At 44.2% G+C, this 16,179-nt stretch overlaps 1 long non-coding RNA gene across 1 annotated transcript in view; it reads right to left on the reverse strand.

Annotated features, from left to right (window-relative positions):
• LOC101175616 (uncharacterized) overlaps window positions 1-14,331 on the reverse strand; it is a 28,586-nt gene extending 14,255 nt beyond the window's left edge. Inside the window, exon 1 of the long non-coding RNA XR_013652119.1 lies at window positions 13,677-14,331. This is a non-coding gene — a long non-coding RNA (uncharacterized LOC101175616). The remainder of the gene's footprint in view (window positions 1-13,676) is intronic.
• Between the last annotated feature and the right edge of the window lie 1,848 nt (window positions 14,332-16,179).

Consider the following 16,179-nt stretch of genomic DNA (forward strand, 5'->3'; position numbering starts at 1 on the left):
AGATGGCCGGTCGCCAGGAGCAACAGTTAACCGCGCTCCACAAGCGCCTGGACCTCCTGGCCACGCAGGTTCAGCCGTCTTCTTCATCTCACACGCCTCATCCTTCCTCCTCCTCCTCGCCGGCTCCTGTGGCTCCTTTTCAGACTTCTCCGGCTCCTGTGGTGCAGCTGGCCCGGCCAGAGAGGTTCTCCGGTGACTCTGGGGACTGCAGGGCGTTCATCACGCAGTGTGAGCTGCACTTCGAACTACACGCCGCAGCGTTCCCTACGGAGCGGTCCAAGGTGGCCTTCATGATATCGCACCTCACGGACAGAGCTGGAGCATGGGCCACAGCAGAGTGGCAACGTGGAGCCACGACCTGCGCATCTCTTCCTGCCTTCCTGGAGGCGTTCACCCAGGTCTTCCAGCACACAAAGCCTGGGAGGGAGGCAGCCCGGGCACTTATGCGGCTGCGACAGGGGCCTCGGCGGGTGGCTGATTACGCCATAGAGTTCCGGACTCTCGGTTCAGAGAGCGATTGGAACCCCGCTGCGCTGACGGACGCTTTCCTGGAGGGTCTTTCCGAGGAGATGAAGGACCATCTCGCGCCGTTGGAGATCCCGTCGTCCTTGGAGCCCCTGATAGCCCTCGCTATCAGGATTGACAATCGCCTGCAGGATCGCAGAAAAGGACGTCGGGCGGAGGTTCCCCGTTTCGAGGGACGCCCCGTGGACTCTTCACGCTCCTCTCATCATGCTTTGTCTGCTGCTCCCACAGATCCTTCGGAGCCCCTGACGGACGAACCTATGCTTTTGGGACATGGGCGCCTATCCTCCGCTGAACGTAAACGCTGGATAACGGCAGGTGAGTGCTCCTTACTGTGGTCAGCGGGGTAATTTCTGCAGGGCCTGCCCAAAAGTCACCGCTCGTCATTAAGTGTGGGCACACTGACGAGTGGAGGTCCAGCGCCCACCATTTCTAGTCCTGCCTCGTGCCTACTGGAGGCTCATGTTATGTTTAAGGTTGGGGGGGTTCCCGTTCGGGCCTTATTGGACTCTGGGGCTGAGCAGAACCTCATGGATGCCGAGCTGGCCAAACACCTCTTACCACCGAGTCGCTTCCCCGTCCGTTATTAGTTAGCTCTCTTAATGGTGAGATTGTTTCCACCGTCAACCAAATTACTGAACCAGTCCATCTCATAATTTCAGGTAATCATCACGAGTTCACCCGGTTTTACGTATTTAAGTCATCTCTCAATCCTATAGTTTTGGGGTTTCCCTGGCTCTTGGCTCATAACCCCGTTATCGACTGGCCCTCTGGTCGCATCCATCGCTGGAGTGATTATTGTCATGAGACCTGTTTGCGCTCAGCTCGACATCCGGAGGCCGATCCCGCTGTCCCGGTGGGGCAGCCGCCCTCACCTGACCTATCCGGGGTGCCTTCTGAATACCATGACTTGGGGGAGGTTTTTTCTAAGGATCGGGCTCTATCGCTTCCACCTCACAGGCCTTATGACTGTGCCATCACACTGCAGCCAGACGCAACGCTGCCCAAGAACCACCTCTACAACCTGTCGAAACCGGAGAGGGAGGCCATGGAGCGGTACGTGGCTGATTCCCTCAGGTCTGGACTCATCAGGCCGTCCTCATCGCCTGTAGGGGCCGGGTTCTTTTTTGTTGGAAAGAAGGATGGGTCGTTACGACCCTGCATCGACTATCGGGGGTTAAACGCCATTACTGTGAAGAACCGGTATCCCCTTCCTCTGATGAACTCCGCCTTTGAGTCACTGCAGGAGGCCAGGGTGTTCACCAAGTTGGACCTGCGGAACGCCTACCATTTGGTGCGTATCAGGGAGGGTGACGAGTGGAAGACTGCATTCAACACCCCACTCGGACACTATGAATATCTGGTGATGCCTTTCGGTCTGTCTAACGCCCCTGCAGTGTTTCAGGGACTCATTAATGATGTGCTTCGGGATTTTGTTCATCACTTTGTTTTTGTCTACCTGGATGATATCCTGATATTTTCTAAGGATTCCAGCGAGCATAGGCGGCATGTTCGTCTGGTTCTCCAGCGGCTTCTCGAGAACAAACTGTATGTAAAGGCTGAGAAGTGTGAGTTTCACTCCCCTTGTGTTTCGTTTTTGGGTTTTGTCATCGCGGGTGGGGAGGTACGAACCGATCCTGCCAAGGTTTAGGCGGTTGTGGAATGGCCCACCCCTGTTAACCGTAAACAGTTACAACGGTTTTTGGGGTTTGCCAACTTCTTACGCCGCTTTATCCGTAATTTTAGCTCTGTCGCAGCACCCCTCACGAGCCTGACATCCACCTCCTCTGCTTTTCAGTGGACGGAGGCCGCTGAGGCTGCTTTTGTCAAGCTGAAGCATCTGTTCACCACCGCGCCTGTCCTGATCCAACCAGATCCCTCCAACCAGTTCATCGTGGAGGTTGACGCTTCTGATATTGGGGTAGGGGCTGTGTTATCACAGCGGTCGAGCACGGATGACAAGCTCCATCCGTGCGCCTTTTTCTCCCGCCGGCTTAACCCGGCCGAGGTGAACTATGATGTGGGGGACAAGGAGCTTCTAGCGATTAAGTTGGCTCTTGAGGAGTGGAGACACTGGTTGGAGGGGGCGACTCAGCCGTTTGTGGTCTGGACCGACCATAAGAACCTCTCGTACATCCGGACCGCTAAACGGTTGGATCCCAGGCAGGCGAGGTGGTCGTTATTTTTCACCCGTTTTGATTTTGTTGTTTCTTACCGTCCTGGCTCCAAGAATGTAAAACCTGACGCCCTCTCTCGGCAGCAGGAACTTATAGTGAAGGATCAACATCCAAGAACAGTCATACCGGCATCCTGCGTTCTAGGTGCCCTCACTTGGCGGTTGGAGAGGGACATCAAGGCTGCTCAGGCGCAGGACCCAGACCCAGGTGGGGGGCCGCCTAATAGACTTTTTGTTCCCAGGACCTGTCGCAGCCAGGTTCTCCAGTGGGCTCATGCTACGCGCCTGACCTGCCACCCCGGCATCCGCAGGACCATCTCATTCCTACGCCGACAGTTCTGGTGGCCCAGTCTAGCAAGGGACACCCGGGAGTTTGTTTCTGCCTGCACAGTCTGTGCCCAGAATAAGACCACCAACCAACCTCCTGCTGGGCTCCTACACCCTTTACCAGTCCCGAGCCGTCCTTGGTCCCACATTGCCCTGGACTTCGTCACCGGTCTGCCGTCCTCAGCTGGTAGGACGGTCATCATGACAGTGGTGGACCGGTTTTCGAAGGCAGCCCACTTTGTGGCCTTGCAGAAGCTGCCTTCGGCCGCGGAGACTGCCAAACTCATCACTGATCATGTTTTCCGGCTTCATGGTATTCCGGTGGACCTGGTCTCGGACCGGGGTCCACAGTTCATTTCCCAGGTGTGGAGGTCCTTCTGTGCAGCTTTCGGTGCCACTGCCAGTCTCTCCTCAGGGTTCCATCCTCAGTCTAACGGGCAGGCTGAGAGGACCAATCAGGACCTCGAGGCGGCCCTCCGATGCATCTGCTCTCATCACCAGACCTCCTGGAGCTCCATGCTTCCCTGGGTGGAGTATGCCCACAACTCCATGACCTCGTCTGCAACTGGTATGTCTCCTTTTGAGTGCTCCCTGGGTTATCAACCTCCTTTGTTCCCGGAACAGGAGACAGAGGTGGCGGTACCATCCATCCAACACCTTTACCGCCGCTGCAGAAGAGTCTGGAGGGAGGCGCGTGCCGCACTGCTTCGCTCTTCCGCAACCAACAAGAGGCTGGCTGACCAGCACCGCCGCCCAGCCCCCGCCTACGCGCCAGGTCAGTCAGTCCTCCTCTCCACTGCTAATATCAAGTTGCGGACAGAGTCGAGGAAGCTCTCCCCCAGGTACATCGGACCTTTCCAGGTGGTGAGGGTGATTAACCCCGTGGCGGTCCAGTTACGCCTACCACAAACCATGCGGATCCATCCAGTTTTTCACGTGTCTCAGCTTAAGCCACACATCACGAGTCCCCTGCATCCGTCCCCCACACCACCACCGGCGCCTCGCATCATCGATGGTCAGCCCGCTTGGACCTTCCGGCGCATAATGGACGTCAGACGGAGAGGACGGGGCTTCCAATACTTGGTGGACTGGAAGGGGTGTGGGCCTGAAGAACGGTCCTGGGAACCGTCGTCCCGTATTCTGGACAAGGACATGCTCCGGGAGTTCCACCGGCGGCACCCTCACAAACCTGGTGGTGCGCCCAGGGGCGCCCCTTGAGGAGGAGGTACTGTTAGGTACCAGGAGGGGCCAGGGCGGCCGATATTGTTTTTGATTCACTTCCTGTTTTAGTTTGACACTTCCGGTTCTGGTCACTAGTTACACTCGTTGTCTTTACCTCATTGATTGTTTTCACCTGTTTCCACTTTAGTCACTGTATATATTCTTTGTCAACCCAGTCATGGTCACAGGATCGTTTCGTTGTTTGTACTCTCACGAGAATAGTCGATTAAATTCGAGTCATACGTATCCGCTGGCGTCCTGCGTTTGTGTCCACCACCCGACCCTGACAGTTTCCAGCTGTGTCCGGGTAGGTTTATCCCTTGCTCCCACCCCTTTCTCGCGATATTTTTGTGATGATTGACAGGTGATGTTGGAGCAAATACAAAAATATATGTCTCACACCAGGTGATCTGCGCAGCGTTTAGTCCACCTGGGTGATCTCAAACACGCTTATTGTGCATCTTGGCTGCACCTATTTGGTGTCACAAAGATAAATTTCCATCCGTTTTCTTTACTATTTTTACTGTCATGACAGCGATGGTGCTGTCAGTTTACCTGTTGTTGCATTTTCAAATGTGAAGAATAAAATGTGACACTGAATTAGAAACAGCACATTGTAATTTCTGCATCTATTATTAAAGTATTTATTTGTAATACACTGGAAATTAGTAGATTTGGTTAGCATGTTGATTTACGGTATGCGCCCCGAAATTTTCTGGTTGTGCCCCTAAAATTTTCAGTTAGGGGTCACAGTGCTCCTAGTGAAAAAAGTTAGTCTGGAGCCCTGTAATAATTTAAGTAATTCATCTCTGTCATGTGCTTTATATGGAAGCGATAGTGTAGCATAATTAAAAATAAAAGTCAAAACCAGACAGGCTTTTTCCTTTTTAAAATGAAGCTCCATTTTTTTTACTTAAAATTAAAAATGAAAAAGCAATACTTCTTTTTCCTTTTAGTCTTCAACACAGCCTATTCTGTCACTTTGTGATGGTGTGCCACTGTCAGCTGGTGGTGGGACCCACACAGTTTATTTATTTCATGTATAAGACTATTTCCTTTGACCTTACCAGTGGCCTAATGGAGATCAACGCCCAGTAGGAGGGGCTTATGGGTTAATAGGAAGTGTCACAGGAAATGAAAACAGACAGAGACAGAGGTGTCATGACCTGTTGTGCCCTGCGTGGAGCAGTTGAAGTGCTCGCAGTTCTTGAATAAAGGAAAGAACACACTCACCTTGGCGCCTCTGCTTTATTTCCCGGAGGGACCCACGCCAATAACTTACGAGACTGCAAGGTGGAGATCGGCGCATTATTGGATGCTAACAACGAGATGTTAACTTTAACCTTGTCCGATTTTTAAGGTGTGATTAATAAATAAAGCAAATTATCATGACACAACCATCGTAAAACTGGTATTACCTAAATATAATAATAAACATGAATGTCTGCAACTTTATCATCTCCATGTGTGAAGCATTAGAGACCCAATCGCTGCAGCTTATGGTCGGTCTGGTCCAAACTAATACATTTTATTGTTTGTTTGTTTTTTAAGCTACTAACTTTTCACTCCGAGCAGCTGCTTAAAGTCACGTGACGCGTTTAGACTGACAAATGTAGTGAAAAGAGTCCGGTAGTTTTCCCAAATAAAACTTCCGTCTGTATCATATGGAAGCGATTGTGAAGCATAAGTAAAAATATAAGTCAGAACCAGAAATGCTTTTTCATTTTCAAAATGAAGCTGCATTTTTGACTCAAAATTAAAATGAAAAAGCAATCCACCACAACGCTTTTTCATTTTCTACCTCAAGACTGCTTATTCTGTCACTTAATTAAAATGATAATGAAAATGGTATTTGACATTTCATTTTCAAAAAGTTATCTGCTAAATGTGTACCAAAATTTATTCACAAATGTCTAATTTGATCATTAAAATGGATTAACAGAAATCCTTTTTAACTTTCAAAATGAAGATGCATCAAATGACTCAAAATTAAAATGAAAAAGCAATATTTCAAAATGCTTTTTCATTTTATACTTAAAAACCGCTTATTGTGTGTCTTAATTAAAACGAAAATGAAAAGAAGGGATTGCATTTGCATTTTAACATCCACCCTGCGAACATGAAAAAGTATTTCTGTTAATCCATTTTAATGATCGAATTAGACTTTGTGCCCTCACCTACGCTCAGTGTTAAGGGGGCGTTTTTGTCACTTGGGGGCAGTATTCAGGGGAGTGTTTGTCACTTAGGGACAGGAACCTTTCTAATTGATCTGATTGGCTGAAATTTGCATGTCAAGCAGCGGGGCGGGACTTTCATTTTGGGGCTTTAATAGAAAAGGAACGGCGGCTGTAACGTGGATTAAAAGCATTAAAACGGTAACAAATGCAGTAAATTTCACATGAGAAAAACATACAGCACAAAAAAACGGGGGGGGGGGGGGGGGGCAAACAAGTTTGACACAAAGAGCTGACATTTCTAACTGTGATCAAAGAGCCAGACCACACACTGACCTGCCAGACAAACACACAATTAGCCATGTTATTTCCCATAACCCTCTCCTCTCCTTAAATAACCCTCTCCTCTCCTTACAACAGCACGGGGGCGTTTCAGTTTAGTGTTTTTTCTGTGTTTAACGTAAACACACATATCGGTGAAACGTGCACGCTGGTGTGTGTTAAAAAAGGTAGCGAGCGCAAAACTGAGTTGGTTGTGATTTCTTTTTTCAATCATCAATCAGCATTTCTAATCCATCAAAGTCCTCATCTTCTGCATCTGAAACAGCTGGGCTACATCTCTATCAGACACGCCGGCTTCCCTTTCCTCATCATCAGAGTCCGTCTCTTTGCTATGCGGCTCCTAAGAACAGTGGAAGCAGACACCTCAGGCCAAGTTTAAGTCCTGCAGTCCCAAAGTGTGGCTGCGTCCCGGTAAGGGGGGAGTGGACAGCTTTTCACCGTCATCTCTGGAAGTTGCAGCGCTGAGCCTTGAGTCGATCTTCCAACACAGGCCTTTCCTTTTCCACGTAAACTCAGCTGCTGCTGCGTCTTCTTGTCTTGTCGGAGTTGGTTTTCCAGCTTCCTCACTTCCGAACCATGGATTCATTATTTTAAATTCTCTGGCAGCTGTTCGATAAGTTAGAAAGATCTCCACAGATTCAGACTTCCTGCTTCAATAACTCCTCTGATAAACGTTCAAATATGTCAGCAAGTATCTCAATACTTTCGTATTAACACAGAGAGTGAACCACAAATGCATTTCTGAAGAAAAAAGATCGTTTTTTTTGCCTTTTAATCAGAATTGTTCGCTTCAAGCTGTGAATGCAGACAAGCAGCAACCGGCTGCCAAGGGAGCGTCAACAAAGTGCAACCTCTGTGAACTGTGAAACACCACTGTGTAAAAATCAATAATCTTACAAAAAAATCATAAAATTATTATAAAGCATATTCTTGTTACAATACATATGTTGTAGGAAAGTCCATCTTTATTTTATCTTGTTTCATATACTTTTTCAAATTTTAATGGATATGAATCATGACTAAAGTTTTAGTATCTTCAGAGCTATTGAGCATTTATGTTATGATTCATATCTCTATTAAATTTTAAAACTATAAGCAATAAAATGGAGGTTGACTTTCTAACAAAATTTAGTATAATAAATAATAATGTAGCATGACTATGCTGACGAGTCTTCATTACCATTTCATATAAATATAGACATTTATTCGTTTTTTAAAAGTTCACTGATTTTTACAGAATGGTGTTTCACAGGGGTTGCACTTTGTTGACGGTCCCTTGGCAGCCAGATCGCTGCATGTGTGCATTCACAGCTTGAAGCGAACAATTCTGATTAAAAGGGAAAAAAACGATCTTTTTTCTTCAGAAATGCATTTGTGGTTCACTCTCTGTGTTAATACAAAATGATTGAGATACTTGCTGACACATTTGAAAGGTTATCAGAGGAGTTATTGACGCAGGAAGTCCGAATCTGTGAAGATCTAATTTAACCGAACTGTGACAAGGACCACAGAATGGCGAGGACTCAGATGCAGAGTTCTTGGAAAACTTTTATTCCTGAGAACCTGAGATAGGCGTAGGGTTTGGTAAACATCTACACATGATAATCAGGCACAGGACAGAGGGAGACACAGACCATAAATACATATGAGGAGGGACAGCACAGGTGGGAACGATCAGGGATGATTAGGTCTACAGCTGTGGAGAAAACAGACATGAACAGGAAAGGGAGGAACTTTCAAAAGAAAACAGGAAGCGACACACAAGGACACAAATGTCAGACAGGAACTTGACGAAACATGACAAACTGCAGCTGCTCTATTCCCGTGTTCCTCCGCGTAGCTGATAGCTTGCAGTTTAAATTATGCCTCATAATCGTGTCTCTTTGCATTTCCAGGGTTTCCAAAACAAAGTTGTTCTGCATTATGCTAAAATTTGCTCCTTTGTACTATGGGGGGGGTGTCTTCTTTCACGTCCTCTCCTCTCTCCGTACCGTTCTCATGCTGTTCTCTCCTAGATCCTCCTTACCGAAGTCACACAATAACACATTAGGGCCGCTCTGTAAATTTTGGAGAAAATGTAAGACTTTCAACTTATGGTTGTGAAAGTACTGAATATAGAAAAATATGATAAAAGGCAGAGAGGCACATGCAGCTCAAGAGCCGCCTGTGACCCCCCCCCCGTACTGAAAAATGAAGGTCCCGCCCCTCTGCCTCGCCGATAAACCATGCAAATTTCAGCCAATCAGGGGCCTGTTTCAGAAAGGAGGTTCAACCAACTCTGAGGTTAAACTTGAACTCTGAGTTGGTCAATTGAGAGATTAACAACTCTGAGTTTTCTGTTTCAGAGAAGCTGATCGGAGTTAGGTCAATCAACTCAGAGTGGACTGATTCGGAGGTGAGCGTGCGCACCGCGACTATAAGGAGCCATTATCAATAGAGCGCAGATATTATGAGTCACCATGGCAAACGTGAAAAAAAGAGGTCTGCATATTTTTCGCCAGCTGAACTTGACGTGCTGCTGCAGAGTTACAGTGAATATGAGCACATATTCCAGAAGAAAAGCAACACCGCTGCATCTGCAAAACAGAGACAGTTAGTGTGGGAAAACATAGCTGCTCAAGTAAATGCCTAAGTTTCAGGGGTGTCACGATTCTCCAAATCCTCGATTCGATTGCATTTTCGATTCTAAGGTCACTTCGATTCGATTCTCGATTTTTACATTTATTCTTTTTAAAGCCCAGATTGTCATTTTTTAAAATAGACTTTAATGCAATAGAATATCTGACCTTTGTTTGCAATGTACCACACTACATGGTCAAATTTAAAACTTTTATTAACAACATAATGGAACAATAACTTATATCTTTAGTCAATTAAAAATTTAAAAATAAACTGCCATCCAGTTTCTCTTTTGTAAGTGCAGTCTTCTTCACAAAAGATGACATTCAAGTTCACAACAAAACAAACAGAAACGATAAAACAGACATGTCCATAGTCTCTGAACAATTAAGTGTCTTCAACTTTTTCTGAAAAGATAAACATGTACCACACTGATAACTACTTTTTATCCCCCGAGAATGATGACTGTATTTTTCCATATTTTTTCAAGGTCTGCTCAGACCTTCAATAACTGTCTCTTCTACATTATTGTACATGGAGGAAATCACCGTAGCTGTGAGATGTGTTCTACTGGGGATTTCGTAGCGAGGCTCTAGAATGCAAATTAAATTCCTAAACCGGAGTTTTCCAGCACCGGATAAGGTGCATGTCCGCCGCTATGAATACTCCAACCGCACGCGTAATCGCATTTGCACGAGTTGAGTTGCTGGGAAGTTTAATTCCAAACAAAGACGGAGGAGTAGTTTGTGTAGTTGTTTCCAGATAAATCTATGTTTTTGTGGTGCCAGCGGAGATGCTCTGCATGTTAGTCGTGCTGCCCGTGAGAGAATATGGTAAAGGCACATACATAGCGCAGCTTGCAAACTGTTGTATTTTTGTCAACAACGCGAATGTTGTCAACATAACTCACTGGAAATCCAAAATACTTCCACACCAGCGACTTCAGTGAAAGAGGAGGGGATTAAAGTTCTGTCGATGGGTATCCTGCATCTGCAGTTAACATGCTACCTTTTGAGTGGCTGTTAGATGAGGTTGACTCACAGCACTTTTTTTTAAACTTTATTAACAATTACACTCGCAGCACTTTTTCCGCTTGGCAAGTAACCAGACGCAACATGGGGGCATGGCAGCATCGACGATTCCATTTTTTCATTCCAAGTTCGAGACTGTGACTTAATTTCGATCGATTTCGATTTAAAGTCGAAATCGTGACACCCCTACTAAGTTTGCATTTAAATCATTGTTATAAAATATTGGCTGTAATAATTTCTTAAATAGCGTAAGGTGTGAAATAAAAAATGGTGATATTTAGGTGTACTTTTAAAGTGTTATTCCTGGTGTAATTGCATGAAATGCTGCATAGTGTACAGAACCAATCTGGGGGAAAAATGCATTTAACGTCGGTAATGTTTAGAGGACTTTTTTGTTTACCTTCCCCTCTTGCAAACGTTGGTCAGTTTAATATTAATACATGCAAATGTGTTTTTAAAAGTGAACTTTTGTCTACCCTTGTATTGATCAAGTGGCATAGGTTTATATGGGATTAAGAAAGTAAGCAGTGCTAGCAAATTGTGTTTCCAAAAAGTAATTGTTACATTAATCTAATTCAATGTCCCTTATTTCATTTTCATGTAGATGCAATCCTGCAGGAATTAAAAGAACATGGCAGCAGCTAAAAATTAAGTATAAAAACATAATTCAATCAGGTCAAATTTGAGCATGTCATGGATGTAAGCTTTGTTGACAATATTTGACATATGAAACATCTACATAGCAATACATATCTAATGTTTTCATTTTGTATATGTAATTGACTGCAACGAAAAACGGTAACGCTCAAACAAAAACGTATGGGGAAATGACAAAAAATCCAGTCTAGGTCTCAAAATCCTCGCACGACGTAAATGTAATTCTCTACGAATTAATGCAGCCTCCTCGTCTATTGGGTCCTCCAAAAAACGACAAGCCATTCTTGTCACTTAGACCGTCTTTGTGTGACGGAAATGTGGGCAATAAAGGTTAAAGCGAAAAATACCACTTCGTCTTTAAAAAGGGGAGGGGACCGGCAGAAACTTTGAGTTTGGAGAATAAAACCTGCTCCCGACCAGGTTAAGGCCCGTACACACCGGGACGAATATTCGCCAGGCGTTATTCGCCAGCGTTTTTCGCCACGTCTTTTGTGTTCACACCCAGGCGATTTTCGCTGACGATGAGCCGAGCGAACATGCAATTTCCTTCCCTGACATTAGATGGCACTTAATGTAAACAGAAATACTCCTGTACACAAGGTGGCGCTGCGCAACTTTACGATTCTTAAAGTCGCCTTTCACTCAGAAGAAGAGAGCAAGTATTTACGCGCTTGTCAGAATCATACAAAGAAAACATGAATATTTCAAGCATCAGTAGCTCCAACTGGTGCTTGGTTCGGGGATATTTAAGAATGTCCGTCATTATTTCTTCGCGGCAGTGTAGACGCTACTTGGCGACTAACTTCTTCGCTGGTATGTGTGCTCAGCAAGGCAGTTTTGTGTTTGAGCGCCCCCAAGTTGTGTTTTACTGTAACTTCAGAAGCTCCAGACACGTGTGCAAAAGCGCCATTCTCATTGGTCGAATAGATTTCGACGCGACGCGTCGAAAAAAAAAAACGAACCCGAGGCGTTTTTTTCTTTTGACGCATTGGCGCTTGGCGTTTTTTCGCCTCGGTGTGCACACTCACATTGGTGCCCTTTGTTTAGTCACGAGGCGTTAAACGTCGGCGAAAATCGCCGGCGAAATTCGTCCCGGTGTGAACAGGCCTTTAGGTTCACAGCGTAAGTAACCATGGACACTGAATCCGAGTATAAGTTACCTCTCTTTCAGAAACGGGTTTGACTTACTCTGTTTACTCTGGTTTAACAAACCTCCCATTCTTAGATGCTGTGCAGAAACACATTTACTGTTATTCAAGTGTGCAAAAACACAATGAAATGTCCAAGAATCTCTTCCTGAATTTTGTGATAACACCTGCCTTCTTCCTGACCTTTAAAGGGCGCCATCCGTGACCGGTTCACTCCAACATTGTCCAGTTCAGTAACTACAGAGCTGACTATGTCATCAGCTGTTGTTGTGTCCACTGTGACGGTCTGTTCAACCCCTCTAATAAATATGCACAGCTGTACATATCTGTGATGTTGGTGCTTTCATCAACAGTGACTGACAATGCAATAAATGACTGGATTCCTTCATTTGGCGCCCAAGTCTCCTCAGAGATGTTGGATCTGTAATTATAATCCTTGATAGATTCATGTTGGCAAAGGTCAATTTCTCTTTGGGAACAAGACTTTTGCAGGCTCCATCATTTTTTTCATAAGTTCACCATCAGAAAAAGGATTGGATGTTTGCTCCAACTTGTCTGCAATAAGGTAGCTGTCGCTGCTCCATCACTGACGTCACGCTGCAGTAAATGCAGACATTTATTTAATCAGTCCAGCTAAAAGTTGGTCAATCTTCTCTTTTCTTAACTGCAAACGGTGAAAATTTTCTTTATGGTGAGTCTCATAGTGGTGCTGAATTTTATATTCTTTGAGCACTCCGACCTGTTGATGACATACCAATCACACAGGTTTTGCATTCAGCTCCATGAACAAATAAAACTCTTTCCATTTTTCCTGGAAAGCTCAGGACTTCACTCCAACCCTTTTTTTTATCTTTCTGACAACATTTTGTTCATTATTGTGTCACTAATGATCATTCTTATAGCAATGTACCGGTGGTGAGGCTCACTAGGAACCAAACTACATCTTACCCAGACACAGAGCTGTTAGGTTTCCCTTTTGGCATATGCAGATATTTGCTGTTTAATATATTTTGCCTTTCCTTTGCTCCCCCTAGTGGTGGAATTGCACATTTCGGTTGTTTCTTTAAAAAAATCATAACTCGCCACAGGAATGGACTAGAAACTTGATTTCTTTTTTAAACATCCTTGTGATTTTTACTCTTCATGTGTGGGCCGGACATGAAGAGTAAAACCACTAAACCACATGACGGGCCTGATACCTTCAACTAAACCTGCTCCAGACCATGTTATGTTCAGAACATGAGTTGCCATGGCAACTTGACCTACCCTGAAACATACCTCCATTTCTGGAACCGAAAGCTGAGGTTATCAACTTCCTTAGCCTCAAACTTACCGTGGGAGCTGGCATAACCTGCTTTCTGGAATACCCCCCAGCCCCACAGTTTAGATCCAGATAGCAGCTCAGATGAGGAAAACAAAGACCTTCATGGATCTATTTGTCTGCAGGTGAACGTACCAACTATGTGCAGCTGAAGCTGCGGGTTCCAGCTGCTATCCAGCAGTCTGCGCTGACGACAGAGCTCCTCCTCGTTCTGGACGATGGTTCCTTCAGCAGCAGAAAGTTGTTCTCTGACAGAACCTTCCTGAGGTTCTGAAGACATGGTTCCTGCTCCGATCTTCAGCTCCAACTCCCACAAACACCGCCGTCCTCTTCACTGCAGCTCCGAGTCCGATCGATCATCTGCTAGTCTCACAATCACAGCAATCCACGTTGTCTTTCCGTTCAACACTTCTTCACTCATTTACGACACTTTGGAAAATGCTGAGAGTTCCCACACGAACCACGTATCGTCCTTTCTGTCCAAAAACCTCACAAACGTCCCAACAAAACACCACCGACCTCTCAAAACAAGCTAACGCCACTAGCCTGCTAACTAGCTAACGCTGCTAGCGCGTCGTGCTGTTTACTTCCGGGTCACGTGCAGAAATTTGATTGAAACAAAAACGCATAAAGTGCTTCGCTGAACTACAATATAGTTCAAAATGCTTCCAGGATTAAAAAAGTTCATTCAGCAAATGATAAGGAAAATAAAATCACAATAGAAAAAAAAACATTTTTGGGGAAACTTTATGAGAGACGTTGTGACGTCATCACACGGTTCCGTTCTCAATCTAATGTTCATTTTACAAAAACACGCATCAGAGGTTAAATTAAACTTGTTCACGTTTTTTTATTGTATTCCTGAACTATAGTTAACGATGAAGGAATGTCGTAAGTGAACAAAGAAACAAATTTAAAATTTAATAGCAAAAAACCTTAAATAACTGTTTTTAACCCTTTAACTACCCCACCAAGAAAAAAGCTATCAAAAAATTATTTGTTTGCATTTCTTATTGCTTTAGGTAAGTAATGACCACAATCTGTTTAGTTTTTTTTTATTGACCTTTTAGTTTCTTAAATAATGACCTCTACCAAACGGTTGAGATGTCCTTTAATGGTAAAAGTGCAAAATTTCATACAGATACAACAAATATTTGAAAAAATCATGTAAACCAATTTATTTAGACATTATTAACACTCAATATTAAGGGCATTTGTGTCCATTCTTTTTATCATGCCTCAAACATTGAACTTTTTTAAAACAAAGCAAATTTTGACCTATATTTCCTAGAAGTTGTTTGACACTACAACGATTTTGGATATTGACTCACTTTTGATGGTATTTCATAAAAAGATTCTTGGTTTGGAATGAAACACAGAAAACGTATTTCTGACATCTTGACCTATTTGGGCCGAGGTTTCATCGTCCCAGCTTGTCAGAATGAAGAGGCGCTGCACCATGTTGTCATAGTGCACACTGTTGTTTTGGTCGTGATGGTCTTCGTGTGTGGCCTTTCCACATCTGTGGCAGAGAGCTCAATGATGGTCAGCCAACTTTGATTGCTTGCTTGTTGATCTTATTTAAACTGTGTGCAACAGCCAGGCAGAACCTTTTGAGTAACACTGGTTTTTGCTTCAGTAGGTCCCTCTTGTAGACCAGCCATGAATAAGTGACACACAAATCGATGATGTATCCAAACAGGGGAGTGTACCGTCACCTAGATTTAGCTGTACAGGTCTTGTACAGGTGCACCAGCATATCAAAGAGATCTCTTTAGCTTTGTAGATTTGTACTATAAGCAATATGCTCAATCATTTCATCAGTGAGAAGCATTTTGAAGTATTGGAAGGGTGTGTGTACATCCTCAGGAGGCTCAAATCTTGATTCTGGAACCTTGAATTCCTCAATGTCCTCATGCTTCCATATTCTTCTTATGGTTTTGCTTGGGTTAGAGGGGGATATTGAGTCAGGAGAATAGCCTGTCTCCTCCAACAAAATTGGAGGAGACAGGCTATTCTTGGTGGGGTAGAATGGCGTGTGTTGGCTTTTTCAGTTCTTCTTATGAGGTGGCAGTGTAGATGATCTGCTTGTTGAAAGAGATTCTTCTTCATCCATGGATTCAAAAGAACTGTCACCAATGCCCTTTGCATGAGTGGATTGATAATCAGGATCCTCCGTTGGGTCATCATCACTGTCATACAGATCTGCATCTGATTCATGTGGACTTTGTCATGGTCTTGCACTGTAGAATGTTTTACTGTCTACTAGTTGTAAAACAAAAGAAAATGATAAAAAACTTTTGTAAATGTTGTTAATATTATTATTGCAGCTTTTTTTGTTTAGTTTTAAATGAATTGGTTGTAGTAATCTTGATTTTTTATTTATTTACACACCAGCTGATATAAACTCATAAATAAACAAAACTATACAGTATTATGTATTTTAAATTATTATTTATGATGTGTTAATGAATATTTCTTTAGTAATGGATGATTTAGAAGGTTGTTTTAACTGATTTTATGACAAACAGTCCCTTTATTTAACATTGGCTTGATTTTGTTACTTATACCATAAAGTGACAAATCAACCGTTTGGTAGAGCATGTTTTAAAAAAATTATTACAAACAGAAATTTGTT

The sequence above is a fragment of the Oryzias latipes genome, chromosome 2 (assembly GCF_053564925.1).
Source record: "Oryzias latipes strain Hd-rR chromosome 2, Olatipes_Hd-rR_3.1".
NCBI classification, from domain to species: domain Eukaryota; kingdom Metazoa; phylum Chordata; class Actinopteri; order Beloniformes; family Adrianichthyidae; genus Oryzias; species Oryzias latipes.